Source organism: Pongo pygmaeus, chromosome 21 (assembly GCF_028885625.2).
Source record: "Pongo pygmaeus isolate AG05252 chromosome 21, NHGRI_mPonPyg2-v2.0_pri, whole genome shotgun sequence".
NCBI classification, from domain to species: domain Eukaryota; kingdom Metazoa; phylum Chordata; class Mammalia; order Primates; family Hominidae; genus Pongo; species Pongo pygmaeus.
Window position 1 is genome coordinate 9,617,493 of NC_072394.2, and position 18,622 is coordinate 9,636,114.

The 18,622-nt window shown below is 39.8% G+C and overlaps 1 protein-coding gene and 1 long non-coding RNA gene across 5 annotated transcripts in view; both read left to right on the forward strand.

Annotated features, from left to right (window-relative positions):
- MACROD2 (mono-ADP ribosylhydrolase 2) overlaps nt 1–18,622 on the forward strand; it is a 2,112,402-nt gene that overhangs the window by 979,448 nt on the left and 1,114,332 nt on the right. The window lies entirely within an intron of this gene.
- LOC129022082 (uncharacterized) lies at nt 1,154–17,808 on the forward strand. The gene is made up of 3 exons (XR_008496218.2): nt 1,154–1,292; nt 5,292–5,398; nt 17,610–17,808. It is a non-coding gene; the product is annotated as an uncharacterized LOC129022082 (long non-coding RNA).

Consider the following 18,622-nt stretch of genomic DNA (forward strand, 5'->3'; position numbering starts at 1 on the left):
AGTGATTTGAAAGATATGCTTAGTGCTGGAAGGTGTTTAAGGGTCAACTATTCTGACTTAGAGGAAGATAAAGCAAGTAGTAGGTAATGGATTTGCCAAAAAATTACATAGCTGGTTAATATCAATGCTGAGATTGAAACTCAAGTCCCCTGCCTGCTGGACGGGGAATGTTTCAAAGGTGCTTGATACCAAAGCATAGGTCCTAAGTCATCATCATCCTGTATGAAGCATGCACATGATGCCACATGGTAGCTGAGGCCATGCTCTGAAGGATGTCTACATGAAACATCCATGAAAAATCATATAATATGGGTTACATTCCCAACCCACATCTTCTCAAATTCACTAGAAGGTGTCCATTTTGTTGACAAAACTGAATTTGAAGTATATGCAATAAATGACACCAACATTATTTTTATGGCTAAAAGTACTTTAAGAGCACTCTTCCTGTTTTTAATCACTAGCGTTCCTTTAGCTGCAGTCAGCCATATTTGTTGCTTACACTATAAGCATGTTTTTGTTTGGTTTGCTCTAATCCTTTGCCCTCTTAGGGGAAAATCAAGGGAGGTTTATGAAGGGCCTTTAAATGAGAGAAACTAATTAATTGCTGACTTTTTGTATTTATCAGCAAAGGAAAACATTTCTCTACTCTCATAACACTTCTGACACCAAATGTGCAGATTTTCTACACATTACAATGCTCATACCAACTACGTGTCCTGTAATTTAATTCAATTCTGGCTCTGGAGTTAGCACAGACCCCACAGTTTAAGGAATCAGTCCCACAGACTGCTGCACTTCAGACGGTGATCATAAGCCTGGGCTTCCTATACTTCTTACCGACAGGCTATAAATCAGAGGTTTCTCATGATTCCCTCAAGTTCAATAATTTGTTAGAATGGCTCACAGGACTCAGGAAGACACTTGACTCACCGTTGTCAGTTGATTATAAAGCCCACAACTCAGAAACAGCCAAATGAAAGAATGAGGTATGTGGGAAGGGCCGTGGGGAATCCACGTCCTCGCTGAGCTCGCCACCCTCCCCGTACCTCCATGTGTTCACCAACCTAGCAGCTCTTGGAACCCCTTTATTTAGAGTTTTTGTGGGGGTTCCATCACATAGGTATGATTGATGACATCATTAGCCATTGGTGACTGGACTCGTCTCCAGCCCCTCTCCCCATCCTGGAGGAGGGAGAGTGGAGTTGAAAATTCCAACCTTTTAGTCACATGGTTGGTTCCTCTGGCAAGGGGCTCCCATCCTCTGAGTCACCTTATTAACATAAACTCGGGTATGCTTGAAAGGGGCTTATTAAGAGTAACAGAAGATGCTCTTCTCACCCCTATCACTCGAGTAATTCCAAGAGTTTTAGAAGCTCTTGTGTCATGAACAGAAAAATTCTCCTGTCACCCCATCACTTAGAAATTTACATGAGTTTGCTGGGCGCGGTGGCTCACGCCTGTAATCCCAGCACTTTGGGAGGCCGAGACGGGCGGATCATGAGGTCAGGAGATGGAGACCATCCTGGCTAACACGGGGAAACCCCGTCTCTACTAAAAATACAAAAAAATTAGCCGGGCGTGGTGGCGGGAGCCTGTAGTCCCAGATACTCGTGAGGCTGAGGCAGGAGAATGGCGTGAACCTGGGAGGCAGAGCTTGCAGTGAGCCGAGATTGCGCCGCTGCACTCCAGCCTGGGCGAGAGACTCCGTCTCAAAAAAAAAAAGAAATTTACGTGAGTTTTATGGGCTTTGTGTGAGGAACCAGGGCAGAAGCCAAATGTATATTTGTATTAAGTCACAATCAATAAGTACTTTTTAAAAATGTAAATTTATGTATAAATGAAAATAACTACATTTCTTGCTTTCACAAACTTTGTTGTCAATGTGGAATGATCTCTCACCAGTTTAAACACAGTTGAGTTCCTACATAGGGAAAAATGGGAAGCAGAGGTTAAAACATGTATATTAACTGTGGTGTTCTGAGTGTAGACTCTGGAGTTCAACTATCCAGGTTTGACTTCTTCCATTTCTGAGCTATGAGGTCTCAGTCAAGCTACTTGCCTTCTCTTTACTTTAGCATTTCATCTGTAAATTTAGTATGTCACAGGCACCTAACTTTTAGCATTGTTGGGAGATTGAGATGGTGAATGTCAAATGCCTGCCATGACACCTTCTCAGAGCTGGTACTCAGTAACAGTATTAAACATTTTTGTCTGGGCACAGTGGCTCATGCCTGTAATCCCAGCACTTTGCGAGGCTGATGCCAGAGGATCACTTCAGGCCAGGAGTTCAAGCCAGCCTGGGAAACATAGGGAGATCCTGTCTTCAAAAAAAAAAAAAAAAAAAAAGTCTATCTCCTGTTCCCATGTTTTCATTCATTTTTTAAGTAATTTTTTTTTTAAATTATGGCAATTTTTTTAAGTAAAAAAAAAAAAAAAGCCAGGCACAGTGGCTCACATCTGTAGTCCCAGCTTCCCAGGAGGCTGAGGCAGGAGGATCACTTGAGCCTAGGAATTCAAGGCCAACCTGGGCAACATAGTGAGACCCCATCCTTAAAAATGTATTTTTTTAAAGTATGGAGCATCTACCAAGTCCCAGGCACTACTGTAGGCACTGAAGGCACAGAATTGATAGATGAGGTCCTTATTCTAGTAGAACTATGAAAATTGTATTATTCAGAATAAAATTTAGGAAGCAACCAGAAAACACATATAGACACTGTCATGCCGGGCCCCTATTGATTCCAACAGGGATGGCTCGGGAAAAGACCCGGAGCCAGTGAATGAGACATAGGGTTTATAGAAGACTTATATACAGAGCATTCCCGGAATGGGAGGCTGGACAGGAAAACCACTACCATTTGTAAAAAGCATGCAGATTATAGAGCATGTTCACTTAGAAATCTTCACCAAGCAACCTCCCTTTAACCCAAAACAAAAGGTCCCTGATCCCTGTATAGTCTGCATTCCAAATGATAGGCCACGGGTTCAGATGTTCTTCATAGATGAGTGGATCTCCAGCTTGACCACTCCTGGATTCTTCTCAGGGTATGCTTGAGTTATTGCTGTTAGGTGCGTCTGCCATACAGACCCATAGCATGATTTTCTCTAAGAAGCTTTGTGATGCATTTCGGTAAACATCGTAAAGTTTTAAGTGGACTTCAATTAATTTTTAAAAAGCAAACATACATGAATAAATATAGTCCCTTCCACATAGCTTTAAATTACTTCTAATATGTCCCTGATTTAAAAAATCAAAGGGTCAGGTGTGGTGGCTTACACCTGGCGTGTAATCCCAGTGCTTTGGGAGGATGAGGTGGGAAGATCGCTTGAGGCTACGAGTTCAAGACTAGTCTGGGCAACATAACAAGACCCCCGTCTCTTAAAAAAAAAAAATTAGCTGGGTGTGATGACACATGCACATGCCTGTAGTCCCAGCTACTTGGGAGGCTGAGCTGGGAGGATCACTTCAGCCCAGGAGTTCGAGACTACAGTGAGCTATGATTGTACCACTGCACTCTAGCCTGAGCAACAGAGTGAGACGCCGTTTCTTAAAAAAAAAACAAATCAACCAAGCAAACCAGCAAAAAGTTAATAATCTAGGGCTTTACCTACCTGGTATGACATAAAGGAAGCATAATAGAGAAAGTTCTCGGAACTGGCTCTGCCCCTGGTTCCAGGTGGGCAAACTCTTTATGACTTATATAACCTTCCTCACTTGCTTGAAAGAAGGGAGTTGCTGGGAGTTCTTGTTAGAGGTTTTGCAGAAATTGCCCACAGCTGAGAGTTTCTAATTTGGAGTCATCATTCCAGTGAATGGAAATGAGCTGAAGGAACAGCCGTGACACTCACTTTCAGCTAAGCAAGGAGACCTGCCCTGGGAACAGGCGGAGTGAAAAGCCCAGCCCTGAGCATTACCCAGCTCCTTTGACCTTTTCTCTCCAGAGCTACATCTGTCTTTCCCTCCTTTCTCCTGCATCACAAAAAAACCTGTTAAAAGTTATCCATCTTTCTTCTTTGAACATGGGAGTCCATACATACACTTCCATTTCACGTATACCCAAATTCCAAGTGATCCTGAAGGAACATTTAAAGTTGAAGTTTTTTGTTTGTTTTGTTTTGTTTTTTTGAGATGGAGTCTCAATCTGTTGCCTAGGCTGGAGTGCAGTCACACAATCTCAGCTCACCACAACCTCTGCCTCACAGGTTCAAGTGATTCTCCTGCCTCAACCTCCCAAGTAGCTGGGACTACAGGCGCGTGCCACCGTGCCTGGCTAATTTTTGTATTTTTAGTAGAGACGGGGTTTCACTATGTTGGCCAGGCTGGTCTCAAACTCCTAACCTCAAGTGATCTACCCGCCTCAGCCTCCCAAAGTGCTGGGATTATAAGCACGACCCACCACATCCAGCCTGTTAAACCTTTTCTGATTTTTTTTCTCATTTGGATGTGTTGTTTTTGCTGAGACCACAATTGATGGTCTGATCTCATGGGGAGACGGGTTGAGGGTGCATAGGATTATAGCTTCATAGCTGCTTGTAAAAAAGAGCAGCTATGCTGCTGCTCTCATTATGCTCTCACTTAATGAGAATATGGCCTTCTTCTGTTGCTTTATTATGTGTCTAGAATAGGGATGATAGTCCCATGGCTCTCCATACAAATCTTGTCTCATCAGGAATTTATGTCCATTTTATAAGAAACATTGATATCCTGGAAGGGCCAGAAGGGCAGACAGGTGGCTGGTTAGATGGTCAAATTTCTGAGCTCATTGATCTTGGTAAACTCTTCAACGTGCTGCAGGAGGCACCAGTGCATGGGGGCATAAGCAGGAACTCTGTGGGCCAGATGGCCTGGAATTAAGTCCCGGCTCTACCTACTTATCAGTTGTGCAACTTGACAAGTTATTTAACCTTTCTGAGTTCCTGATCTTTCTTTACTGTAAAGTAAAAAAATAATAATAATACCTTTCTCATAGGTTATGATGATTGAATGAGTTATCACCTATAAAGCATCCCTAGAACAAAATAAGTATGTTTCAAATAAATACAAATAAAAATTCCAATCATCACTGTACAAATTTCAGAGTAAACCATTACCTTCAATAAATGACAAGTGCCTTATGTTATTTTTCTATAAATAGTAAGTTATTTTATATGGCTGTTTTCTGCAGATATTAACTTTAGTCTACAAAGAGCCATTAAAGTTGAATTACGGCATTAAAATGAAAGTTTGAGACACTGAATGACTTATTCCAATAGAAACTTTACTTTTTTTTTTAATTTTTTTGTATCAGGGTATCACTCTGTCACCCAGGTGGGAGTGCAGTGGCATGATCATGGCTCATCTCTCTTCCTCCACTCTTCTCACGGGACTCCTCCTTGGCCTACTGGATACCAGAGGGTGAGGGACACCATTGATGAAGTCCATAAAGATCAGCCTCCAGCCATGGAGCAGGGTGAAAAATGGGGATCGAACTGAGTGGCCCAAAGAAAGATATTTGACACAGTTTTACAAATCCTATATTTCTCACACACACACACACACACACACCTTCCTTCAGAATAAGTGTTTCTATTCTTCCATTGAAAATTTTAAATCTTTGTTCATTAACTCAGGTTCTTGAATACCTTAGAAAGATTCTAAATGTATCTTGTCTTTTTTGGCACATTGCTCAAGCCTGTTAAGGTCTTCTTGAATTCTGGTTCCATCATTCAACACAATGGTCCTCAAATCTAGTAGCAGCATCTCAGAATATGCTGGAAAGGTCTTTAGAGTACTAATTTTTCAGGCTACCCCAGAGACTTACTGAATCTCAGGCAAGGCTCAGGAATGCCTATGTGTTTTTTGCTGTATTTAGTTTCCCAGGCAACCCTAATGTAGCCAGTGAAAACTCAGGCATCTGGGATCCCTTGATATAACCACTTCAACACAAGGCATGTGCTAGACACCTTTTTAGAATTTATCTTTGTCCAGAAACGCAGGGATCTTCCACTGGGACTAGATTTGGGAGTGTAGGCTGGAATGCTGGAATTGCCTAGGGAACTTTTCTGAACTTCATCACCTCTTTCTGGGTGGCCAAGCCTCCTTCTGGAATCCTCTCACTACCACAGTGAACTGCTATCATTGAAGGGAGCATGTTAAATCCTTCCAGTCTTCTAGTGCAAAAATGTTCTAAGACTCCTAGATTTACCAGAAATCTACTTTACAAATGATTGTTTGACTTTTGCATTAATTTTACTATTTGTATTTTCTCTGTGTTGTGCTAAGAATATTATAATAGACTCTGAAAATATTTTACTGGACTTGAATCATATCCATGAAACCTACTCACCCGTCCTTCCTTCTTTTCTTTCTTCCATAAGTACTAATTGTTCTAGGAGCCAAGCATATTCCAGGCCTTAGGGATACCATAAGGTACAAGACAGCTGAGGTCTCTGCCCCCTTGTGCTTACATTTCAGTGGGGGATGCAGACTTTCAAAAAGTAAATAAAATATCTGCAAAAAAAAAAGTTAATGTGAGTATGTGGTATAAAGAAAACAAATGGTACTGAGCATGGAGACAATTGCAGGGAGGGCCTCTCGAAGGGTAACACAGGAGTTGAAAACTGAAGGCCAAGAAGGAGCCAGCCTTGCAGAGATCTGGGAGAAGAGCATTTGAAGCAGAAGGAACAACAAGTGAAAATGCCCTGAGATAAGAAAGAAACTTTAGAATTCAAGTAATACAGTGAGGTCATTTCAGAGTGACTTGTCCTTATGGATTGTGTGCTGACCAACAAAGAGATATTTCCATCTGCTCTAGGTCCCATAAACTACCTCTTCAAATACCTGCTGAAAATGTTTCTATGTCCCCACAAGCTTTTAGCCAGCCCATCTTTATATATGCCTATAATGGATTAGAATAAAATAAATACATGAAAACTGCTGATAAACCAAAGCTTTACTAGTAAATCTTTGTAGCTGTCTCTCCTCCAGGAGCTGATCCAGGTTATATGGGATCTGAAGCTTTTACAATTTTAGAGGTCCTTTCCAAAAAAAATGCAAATAAAATATTGCAATGGCCCCACTCATGCAAGTGAAGGGCCCAGAAACTTCAGACTAATTGACTCCATGGTAAATTCACCTGTGCCTGGCACCTGTCTTCAGATAAGAGACTGAGAATGACCAAAAATCAAAATCCACAGAGTTGTAAGTAGGAGGCAGTGAAAAAGCATGTATTTCTGCGAATAGCCAGAGAAACCATGCTCTTCTCCATGTCAGCTGGTGAGGAGAGGGAGAGGAAAACTTGTTTAGATTTAACTATGCAGTTATTACGGCAATCACTAAGTTAGGAGCAGGAGAAAATAAACAAAAGAAAAAGAAGTAGCTTGCTGTTTTGTAAGGAAGCTGCTAAAGGAAGCTTTAGGCAAGTAAAGGAAGGTAGGTTAAGTAAATACATTGGAAACAATGTGAAATGGAAACTACTGAAAGAGGTAGAGGTAGAAGAAGGTGGTCAGGACCAAGCCAGTGTGGGAGGTCAGGAGAGTGTGGAGGTTGTTTTGGTGGATGCAGAGGAGTAGGACTCTGACATGGGAGGGTGGAGGTAGCGTAGGCCGAGATGGGAAGGTCTGGGAGTGGGAGTGGAGGTAGTTGGTAAAGGCAGTAGAAGAGGTGGTAGGACGTGAGTGTGCAGGCAGAAGAGGAAAGGTAGTGGTGGTGGTGGTTGTAGGGCAGAGTTTGGTTCCATTTGGGCCTGTGGAGATCCATTCTTCCTGCCTTCTGTGAAAGGTTTTGTTTCATAATTACTTCTGAGTCTCAAAAAATATTCTTGTGAATAATGGAGAATCAGTCATCTTTTACATTATCAAAACAAAGACTTATCACAAAATGCTCAGACTGTGGTCCAGTTTGGGTCCAGTATTCTGACATTTGCTTTCCAGGCAATAATAATGAGGTATGTTTATTTTTTTGAGGTACATGTGATAATGTAATACATTCATATAATTTGTAAAGAACAAATCAGTGTAATTGGTATATATATATGTATATATAATCTTAAATATTTGTCTTTTTAATGCTAGAAACATTCAAATTATTCTTTTAACTATTTTGAAATATACAAGAGATTATTGTAAATTATAGTCACCCTGTTGATCTATGAAACACAAGGTCTTATTTCTTCTATCAAACTGTATATTTGTACCCATTAATCAGCCTCTATTCATCCTCCCACCCCCTTACCCTTCCTAGCCTCTAGTAACCACCAATCTACTCTATCTTTATGCGGTCCACTTTTTAGCTCCTATGTATGAATGATGTGATATTTGTCTTTCTGTGCTTGGCTTATTTCACTTAACACAATAACCACCAGTTCCATCCATGTTGCTGCAGATAACAAGTTGTTTTGTTTTTCATTCCTTTTTATTGGATGAATAATGTTCAATTGCATACATATACCATATTTTCTTTATCCAGTCATTCATTGATGGATACTTTGGTTGATTCCATATTTTGGCTCTTGTGAATAGTGCTGCAATGAACATGGGAGTGCAGATACCTCTTTATTTTATTGATTTCCTTTCTTTTGGACATATACCCAGTACTGGAATTACTGAATCACATAGTAGTTCTATTGTTAGTTTTTTCAGGAACCTCCATACTATTTTCCAGAGTGGCTGTACCAATTTACATTTCTGCCAACAATGTATAAGGGTTTCCCTTTCTCTAGATCCTTGTCAGCATCCATTATCCCTGTCTTTTTGATAACAGACATTTTAACTGGGGTGAGAGGATATCTCATTGTGGTTTTGATTTTTATTTCTCTGATGATTAGTCATGTTGAACATTTGAAAAGTGCTCGAGTGTGACCTTGAATAAAACCTAAACCAGGCTGGGCACAGTGGCTCACACCTGTAATTCCAGCATTTTGGGAGGCTGAGATGGGCCAATCACTTGAGGCCAGGAGTTCAAGACCAGCCTGGCCAACATGGTAAAACCTCAGCTCTACTAAAAAAACAAAAATTAGCCAGGCTTGATGGCATGTGCCTGTAATCTCAGCTACTAAGGAGGCTGAGGCAGGAGGATCACCTGAGCCCAAGAGGTGGAGTTTTCAGTGAGCCAAGATCATGCCACTGCACTCCAGCCTGGGTGACTGTCTCAAAACAAAACAAAACAAAACAAAACCTAAACCAAACAGAATTTGTGGTCAAGGAGAGAGATTTCTTCTAGAAAATATTCTTCCTTCCATGATTTGTAACAAATCAAATGGCCATTTGTGTGTCTTCTTTTGAGAAATGTCTATTCAGATATTTTGTTCATTGTTAAATCAGATTTTTTTTTCTTTTTTTTACTATTGAGTTGTTTGAGCTTCTTACATACTCTGGTTATCAATCCCTTGTCAAAGGGATACTCTGCACATATTTCTCCCATGCTATGGACTCCCACTTCTCTTTGGGGTTGTTTCCTTTGCTGTGCAGAATCTTTAGCTTGATGTAATCTCATTTACCAAGTTTTGCTTTTGTTGTCTCTGCTTTTGAAATCTTACACAAAAAGTCTTTGCTTAGACCTGGAGCATCTCCCCAAAGTTTTCTTCTAGTACTTTTATAGTTTCAGGTCTTAGATTTAAGTCTGTAATCCATTCGATTTGATTTTTATATGTGGTGAGAGATAGGGGTCTAGTTTCATTTTTCTACAAATGGTTACCCAATTTTCCTAGCACCATTCATCGAAGAGACTCCTTTCCTCATTGTATGTTCTTGGTGGCTTTGTCAAAAATGAGTTGGCTATAAATGTGCAGATTCATATCTGGGCTTTCTATTCTGTTCCATTGTACTGTGTGTCTCTTTTTGTCCCAGCATCATGCTGATTTGGTTACTATAGCTCTGCAGTATATTTTAAAGTTGGGCAGTGTGATGCTTCCAGCATTGTTCTTTTTGCTCACGATTACTTTGGCTATTTGGGGTGTTTTGTGGTTCCATATCAATTTTAGGATTGCTTTTTCTGTACCTGTGAAAATGCTGTGGTATTTTGATAGAGATTGCATTAAATCTGTAAAATTGCTTTGGATAATATTGTCATTTTAGCTATATTAATTCTTCCAGTCCATGAGCATTAATTATTTTTATATTTAATTCTTTTCCTTTTTTGGTGTTCTCTACAATTTCTTTCATCAGTGTTTTATAGTTTTCTTTGTATAGATCTTTCACTTCTTTGATTAAATTGATTCCTAAGTATTTTATATTCTTTGTAACTATTATAGATGGGATTACATTCATGAATTTTTTCAGATTATTCACTGCTGGTATATATAAATGCTGATAATTTTTGAATGTTGATTTTTTATCCTACAACTTTACTGAATTTGTTTATCAGTTCTAACAGTTTTTTGGTAGAGTCTTAAGGTTTTCCTAAGTACAAGATCATGTCGTCTGTGTATAGGAAAACCTAAATCGAAAACCTAAACCTGAACAAGGCTAATTTGACTTTTTTCTTTCCAGTTTGGAGCCTGGGCAACATACGGAAACCCTCATCTCTACCAAAAAAAAAAAAAAAATTAAAAAGTTAGCTGGGTGTGGTGGCACATGCCTGTAGTCCCAACTAGTCTGGAGGCTAAGTTGGGAGGATCACCTGAGCCCAGGAGGTGAAGGCTGCAGTGAGAGGGAGGTGATCGCACCACTGCACTACTGCCTGGGCAACAGAGTGATGCCCTGTCTCAAAAACAAAACAAAACAAACAATCATACACACAAACACAAACCAATCTGGATGTCTTTTATTTCTTTATCTTGCCTAAGTGCTTCAGCCATGACTTCTAGTATTATTTTGAATAAAAGCAGTAAAAGTTAGCATCCTTGTCTTGTTCTAGATCTTAGAGGAAAGGCATTCAATTTTTCCATGTTCAGTACAATGGTAGCTGTGGGTTTTGTCATATAGCCTTTATTATTTTGAGGTATGTTCCTTCTATACCCAGTTTGTGGAGTGTTTTATCATAAAGGGATGTTGAATTTTCTAAAATGCTTTTTCAGCATGTATCAAAATGATCATTTTTTTTTCCCTTGGTGCTGTTAATGTGAGATATCATGTTTATTGATTTTTGTGTGTTGAACCATACTTGCATCCCTGGGATGAATTCCACCTGATCTTGGTGAATGATCTTTTCATTGTGTTGTAAAATTTGGTTTGCTTGTATTCTGTTGAGAATTTTTGTATCTATGTTAATCAGTGACATTGGCCTGTAGTTTTCTTTGTTTGTTGTGTCTTTGCCTGGTTTTGGTATCAAGGTAATGCTATCCTTGTAGAAGGAGTTTGGAAATATTCCCTCTTCTTTAATTTTTTTGAAGAATTTGAGTAGAATTAGTATTAGTTCTTTACATGTTTGTTAGAATTCAGCTGCGAAGCCATCAGATCCTGGGCTTTTCTTTGATGGGAGATTTTTATTACAGCTTCAGTCTCATTACTCATTATTAGTTTGTTGAGGTTTTTTATTTCTTCATAGTTCAATTTTAGTAGATTGTATGTATCTAGGGATTTATCCATTTCTTCTAGGTTTTCCAATTTGTTGGCGTATAGTTTGTAGTAATCCATAATAATTCTGTGGTCTCAGTTGCTATGTCTCCTTTTTCCTTTATGATTTTATTTATTTGGGTCTTCTCTCTTTTTTTCTTAGTACAGAGCAGAGTTTCCTGGGGAGGGGTTGATAGTCCTGCCTCACCTCTTTTTCTCTGGCTGCCCTCTGGGATATTTCTTTCTCCAGGCACTTCTGTTGCTTCCTGTGGCTTGAAACAGGGACAGGTCTCCTGCTAGGGAACCCAAGATGGTAAGGAAGTTGGTTGTCCTCCTTGATCTCACTTTTCCCAGTGTAGAAACTGTGAACTAGTGGAAAATTTCTGCACACTTGATGCCAGGCAGATGGTGGGAAGAGGTGTCACAGATATGTAAGTCCAATTCTCTTACTGTCATCTTGGAGTTTTTTCACTTCTCTGTAGCCCTGGAAACTGTCTCCTCATATTTTAGTTCTAGGGTATTGCTGGTAAAAAACCAGGTGCTGTATATTTGGTTTTGTTTGTCTATTGGGGGAAATGAAGCCACCTTGTTTCTATGCCACATTTTGGAACCAGATGTCAAAGAGCTTTTTGGTTAGCATGAACATTCTGAATTTCTTTCTTTCTCTCTCTCTCTTTTTTTTTTTTTTGTTTGTTTGTTTGTTTGACAGGGTCTCACTCTATCACTGAGGCTGGAATGTGGTGGTGCGACCATGGCTCACCGCAGCCTCGACTGCCTGGGCTCCGGCAATCCTTCCTTCTCAGCCTGCTTAGTATTTGGGACCACAGATATGTGCCACCATTCCCGGCTATTTTTTTTTTTTTTTTTTTTTTTTAGTATTTTTGCTACAGGTGGAGTTTTGCCGTGTTGTTCAGGCTGGTCTCAAACACCTGAACTCAAGGAGTTGACCTGCCTCAGCCTCCCAAAGTGCTGGGATTACAGGTGCATGTCCCTGCACCCAGCCAACATTCTGATCTTCTGTAGACACTCTAACAATGTGTTGCTTTTTCTTGCTTTTAAAACCTGCCAGGTGGTCACTTATTATCTATCATTAAATATCTGATATCAATCATTTTGTGCTTTTGAAATATGTTCCTCATATATATTAAATGTCATATATGAATTAAAGTTACTTTTCTTAAATGTCAACTTCTTAGGACATATATGTAATTCTGAAATAGAATAGTTGCTGCCCTCCTCCTCCTCCTTCTTTTCTTCCTGTTCTTTCTCCTTATCCTCCTTTTTTTTCTCCTTCTCCTTCTTCTTCTCCTCTTCCTCCTTTCTCCTCCTCCTTTTTCTTCTTCAGATATTTGGGTGTGCTCCAAGGTGTATCACCTTAATAAAACCTAAACCAAACAGAATTTGTGGTCAGCGATAAATTTCTTTTAGAAAATATTCTTTCTTTCAGGATACGTAACAAATCAAGTGGCTGCAGAGCCATTGTGTGGGTCAGCATTGGTGACAGCTCCATGAATGTTAACGTTGAATGTCACATGTCAGCTGAAAATCATCATAAGCCCCTGAACGTGATTTTTAAAAGGCTTGTGGTATGCTCAGGCATGACTTCAGACTGAATGTCACATCTTAGATTGATGCATATGAGCCTAAATTTTTAAAAAGAGCAGAAAACTATTTTATGTGTTTGTTTCTGAATGCTCAAGTGCCTTGCTTTATCTTTCCACTGTGCCTTTTATCCTGACCACTTTAACAGATAAAATAATTTGCAAAGACGGACAGCCATTTCCTTGCCAGGGTACAATCCAGTGTGGGAGATTTCTAAATGCTAATTAATTCAAACCTCAACTATTTTACCTGCTGTTTCAAAGGCTGGCAGCTTGTATTCATCACCTGAATGACAGCTGTTTCTAACCTCTTTTCCCTGAAAAGAAATAAAAGAAATTAAATAAACCTTTTGCATGCTAATCACTGATATTCTGAAGTGACAGTTGAAAAGTGTTCAAGTGTGAGTCAAAGACTTGATTTGAAAGACTTTGTCAGCACCAACTAGTTGTTGAATTTTGACCAGATATTTGTGAAGTGTAGAGAGACAGGGTTGCAGGCAACTGATGAGACAGTGTTATCATAAGTGAGAGAATAATTAGAAGAGACTTTAAGTATGTTAAATGTCTACATTTAAGCAAGTTGAGTAACATACCTTTTTTATTTAAGTTTTATAGTACAGATTTTTTTTTTCATTTTTTACCTAGTGAATTTTCTTCCAGGTCAATGGACAGATAGAAAAAGCAAAGCTTTTTAATTTTTTAAAATTTTGTTTACATGCTATTTTTGCTTTAGAGTTTATTAAGTCTAATTAATTGTCTCATAATAATGGTTGATATATTGCTTCCCAACCAGAGCTATCCTTTGTCAAGATGTATTTTATTTCTACTATAATTTCAATTTCTGTTTTTTACAATAATGTTTGGAGTTAAGAGCATTTGACTGATTCCCCCTAAACAGAGTAAATTCTATGTGAGGACCATCTTCTTATATAGTAAACATGCACAGACAGTTTTGGAAAGGATTATTTAATCTTTATGGAGGATTAACATTTAAATACCAATCGTAGATTATGTTTCTTGATTTGTTTAAAGGTATCTACCACTGAATGTTTTCTCCTGCATGTTCCTGACTTTCTATAAGACCCCAGATAGTATCGTTCAGTCAGAAGTTGTAGATCTCTCAGAGTTCATGTATTTCATTAATTTAAGTTGCTTTGATGATGCCTACTTTTGTTACAAGAGGATATGTTTCTTTTTATTGTTGTCTTAAGGTTATTATCATTCAGTAATTTTACTATCATACGGTAAAATCTGACCTTCTGGTGCTCCTCCCTATGAATTTTAACAGTCATATACATTTCTGTAATTAGTCACTATCACAATCAGAATATACAACAGTTTTATCATTCCCCAAAACACTTTTGTGCTATCCCTTTATTTACACCTGCTCTCCTTACCCCTAACTCCTGAGAAGGTATTTTTGTGATGTTAAAATATAAAGAAGAATGAGAAAGTGGAGGAGGAAGAAGAAGAAGGAGCAGGAAGAAGAAAGGAAGGGAGAGGAGGGCTGGGGAAGGCAAGGAGAGGGAAGAAAAGAAAACTGGGTGTGCAACCCAGTGAAATGTTCACTGAATTCTTATCAAAGATTGTATGTGTTACCTGGGGCAGTATCTTCAACACATTACATTCTCCTTTCTTCATGTAAGAAGATGAAATTGTTCAAATGGTTTCTGCAGTCATTCTCTAAATTGGAAATTGTATACTGTGCCTTGAAAGCGGAATTAGCCCCAGTGATGCCTTTTCTCATCCTGTACTGTCAGTGCTAGGCTTGTCTGCTGTCAATTTGACAACATTCCCATCTCTAGGATGCAATGAAAAGGAGAAACCAAGAAGCACATACCCCAGAGTCCTCTTTTCTTAATAGTTCTGATTCCAGATTCCCAGTGAAGGGAACGCGTACAGGATCTGGGAGGCAGAAGAGAAGTGGAGTCTGTTGCAGCCGAATGTGTGGGCAGATGTGGGATTCCTGGTGGCATGAGAACCACTCACTTCACTGCTGCAGACAGTAATCACTGGTAGGATCTTTCCAGGGAATTTCCAGGGCACCTTACCCATAAGCCACTGAGAACCACCACTCTGGTGTTGCTCTAGGATGAGGTTTCTGGGTCTGCCTTCTCACCCTTCTGCCTGCCCTTCCCACAACTTCCACCATGACTTTTCTGTCCTTTATCCACTCTGGCTCACCTATCATTTGTGGAAACCCCAATTCCTGCATTCAACTTGCTATTTCTGGTGTCTCTTCAAGTGACTTGGTTTTCCTGCACAAATCCAGCCTACTAAACCGTGATTTAAAGAAAAGTTTAGTATTTGTGGCCAGCATTTAAAAATTGGAAGATTTCTCTTTGAAGTCCTAATGGCTACTTTTCTTTTCTTTTCTTTTCTTTTTTTTTTTTTTTGGAGACTGAGTCTCACTCTGTTGCCCAGGCTGGAGTGCAGTGGGCCTGATCTTGGCTCACTGCAACCTCTGCCTCCCAGGTTCAAGCGATTCTCCTGCCTCAGCCTCCCAAGTAGCTGGGATTTAGTAGAGCCGGGTTTTCACCATATTTGCCAGGCTGGTCCTGAACTCCTGACCTCAAGTAATCTGCCCGTCTTGGCCTCCCAAAGTGCTGCTGGGATTACAGGTGTGAGCCACCATGCCCGGCCAACTTTTCTTTTGAGAAATCAAGTCAGGAAACACTGGACCAGCATTCTGGACTGAAGACAGGTGCGTCAAGGTTACCAGTGGCTGTCACCTTAGTAAGGGTGTGATTTTCCACTTCACCACCCAGCCCACTTCATTGTATCATCTTCTTGGACCTTGCAGCCTTTACATTTGGGTATCTTCCTTGCTAAATAACATCACCTTAGTCTTATTTATTGAAGGATTACCAATTGCAAAGCTGTTTTCTAGGAACTCCTGGGTATATGAAGATGTGTAAGAAGAACCGAATGCTTTTAAAGAGCTTGGGGGAATGAACTGAGGGAGACAAAAGCAAGCACGTGACTGTCCTGTGATAGCAAAGTACTTGCATGGAATGATCCCTTAAAGGAGGGTGAGAAAATAAAATGAGAAAATAAACTCACTAGCTCACTATTTGTGTATTTTTATGTACTCAGAGTTTTATGGTGGCCTCACTTGTTATTGATACTCTATTATTGATGAAATGTATCTGCATTTTAGTAAGAATTTCATATAATGTAGGCTGTGTGCAGTGGCTTATGCCTGTAATCCTAGCACTTTGGGAGGCCGAGGTGGGTGGATCACCTGAGGTCGAGAGTTCGACACCAGCCTGGCCAACATGGTGAAACCCTGTCTCTACTAAAATTAGCTGGGCATAGTGGTGAGTGCCTGTAATCCCAGCTACTGGGGAGGCTGAGGCAGGAGAACTGCTTGAGCCCAGGAGGTGGAGGTTGCAGCGAGCCAAGATTGCGCCATTGCACTCCAGCCTGGGTGACAAGAACAAAACTCTATCTCAAAAAAAAAAAAAAAAATTATATAAACTGGAAACTCAGTGAATATTGTGGAATAAATGTAAATTAATCTTTTTCCAACTAAGCAAATTCTCAAAGTATGTTTCTTTAGAATATTTTTTGTTGATCATTATCTATTTCTATCACATATCTATATCTAAATACCAATAAATATATGGATTTTTAAGAAGATGATATATTTCAGAAAAAATTACACTTAAAAATTTTCCAATATGTTGTGTTTAAATAAAATACAAGTGGCATTATCAGGTTAATTAATTGCAGATAAAAGTAAATATAGATATATATGAACCTTTTTCTTTCTTTTTTTTACTTTTACTCTGCTTGGTGTTGCACAAATATGATAGCATATAATTTTTGAAGCAATATTTTTTCACTTTATGTTGAGGTGTTTTATATGCTGAAATAAAAATATGAGAATAAGCAATAATTATTGTAAGGTCAACATCTGTTGATTTTCTTTTCCTCCAGGTAAAAATAGACATTACTTTATCAGTTTAGAGAAAAGAACACAGGTGCTTCCTAGTGGCAGGCAATAGCACATTCCAAGTAGGAATTCATAGATATGCCTTTTTAAAGTTTATTTCTTTTAATTCACTTTCATTCAGTGTGATTTATTTTTTGTGGAGGGAAGAAGTAGATTCAATTTTGTATTCTCCCCCAATGGCTGATGAAAGTATGGAAAATGTATATTTTGCTATGCATGTGAGGTGTATGTGTGCATGTACACATACACATATATATTTTGGTGGAGACACAAAGGACATTTATTTGGGCAACTCCAAACCTGTTTAAGTTTGATCCCTTCCAGATGGCCGGATACCTGGCTGTCGGATCCTTGGCTCAGCCCATTTCTTATCTCCCAAATATCCCTTTGTGCTTCTCTGAGAATACGGCATGTCTTAGAGCTGGATGAGTTTCCTGTTAGGACAGCTCACAGATTCGCCGAGCAAGCTGGGGACAGTCAAAGTTGTCTTACAGAAAAGGCTCACATCTTTTAACAAATGTACCTCTTTGAAAAGTGCATTTTGCTCTATAATAATGTTTCTGGCTTTGTTATAGAGGCAGAACAGCAAAGTGAAGTGACTCAGAACATTGGGAAGACCAGCATGATTCCATTTCTGACTCCGGCATTGGCCACAGGCCCTTGCGTATGCTCTGCAAACCAGCTGAGCCTCAGTTTACCTTCCATACGTGGGGGCACCAGCAGTACCTACCTCACAAGGGTGTTGTAAAGAATAAATGTGATAATTCAAGTAAAGGATTTAGCAAGATGATTGATTCATAATAAGTGGTAAACACATGGTAACTAATAGTAATAATATTGGTGCTAAGACATTTGTGCTAAGACAGTGGGGCTCAAATTTGAGTGTGCATCAGAGTCACCTAGAGGGCTTATTAAAACACAGATGGCCTACCCCCCACCCTGCAGAGTTCTGACTCAGGAAATCTGGATTTTGCATTTCTAGCAAGCTCCCAGGGAATGCTAACGCTGCTGGCCCTAAAACCGCAGAATGACCACTGACCTAAGACATTCAGACTCCAGACTATTTCTTAGGGCAGGTGAGGACGGCAGTTTGGTCATGGGTCAGAGTGAAGGATCAGATGTGGGATTACATCCTTCAACCTTGGGCAATGCTTCTACAGCCACGATCCTGGTAGCTCAGTGCTGGCCCAGTGTTTATCAAGTACAAGAAAAATAGGAAGTCCTGTATTTGCTTACATCTACCATTCAACAACTCACAAAAACTTTCTATCTTGTTTTTCACACCTTAACTTTCAAGAAGCAGCTCCCTCGCCTGCTCCCGAGCAAGTATTTCCCCTCCAAGGCATCAGAGGACTGTCATCAGCTGCCTCAATTCTGCCTTCCTTTGGCACAGGGCAAATATCACATCCTCTGTGCCCCCACCAGCTGATTGCAGCTCCTTTGAGGAGTGGAGATTTTATTTCACTCTGGCTCCTTTTCAGGAGAGAATCCTTTTCCCTGGATTTTGTCAGAGGAGGGTTTTGGGTAAGCTAAGCAGGCCATGCACAAATACTTGATGGGAGTGGGGAATGACTGTGAACCAAATATT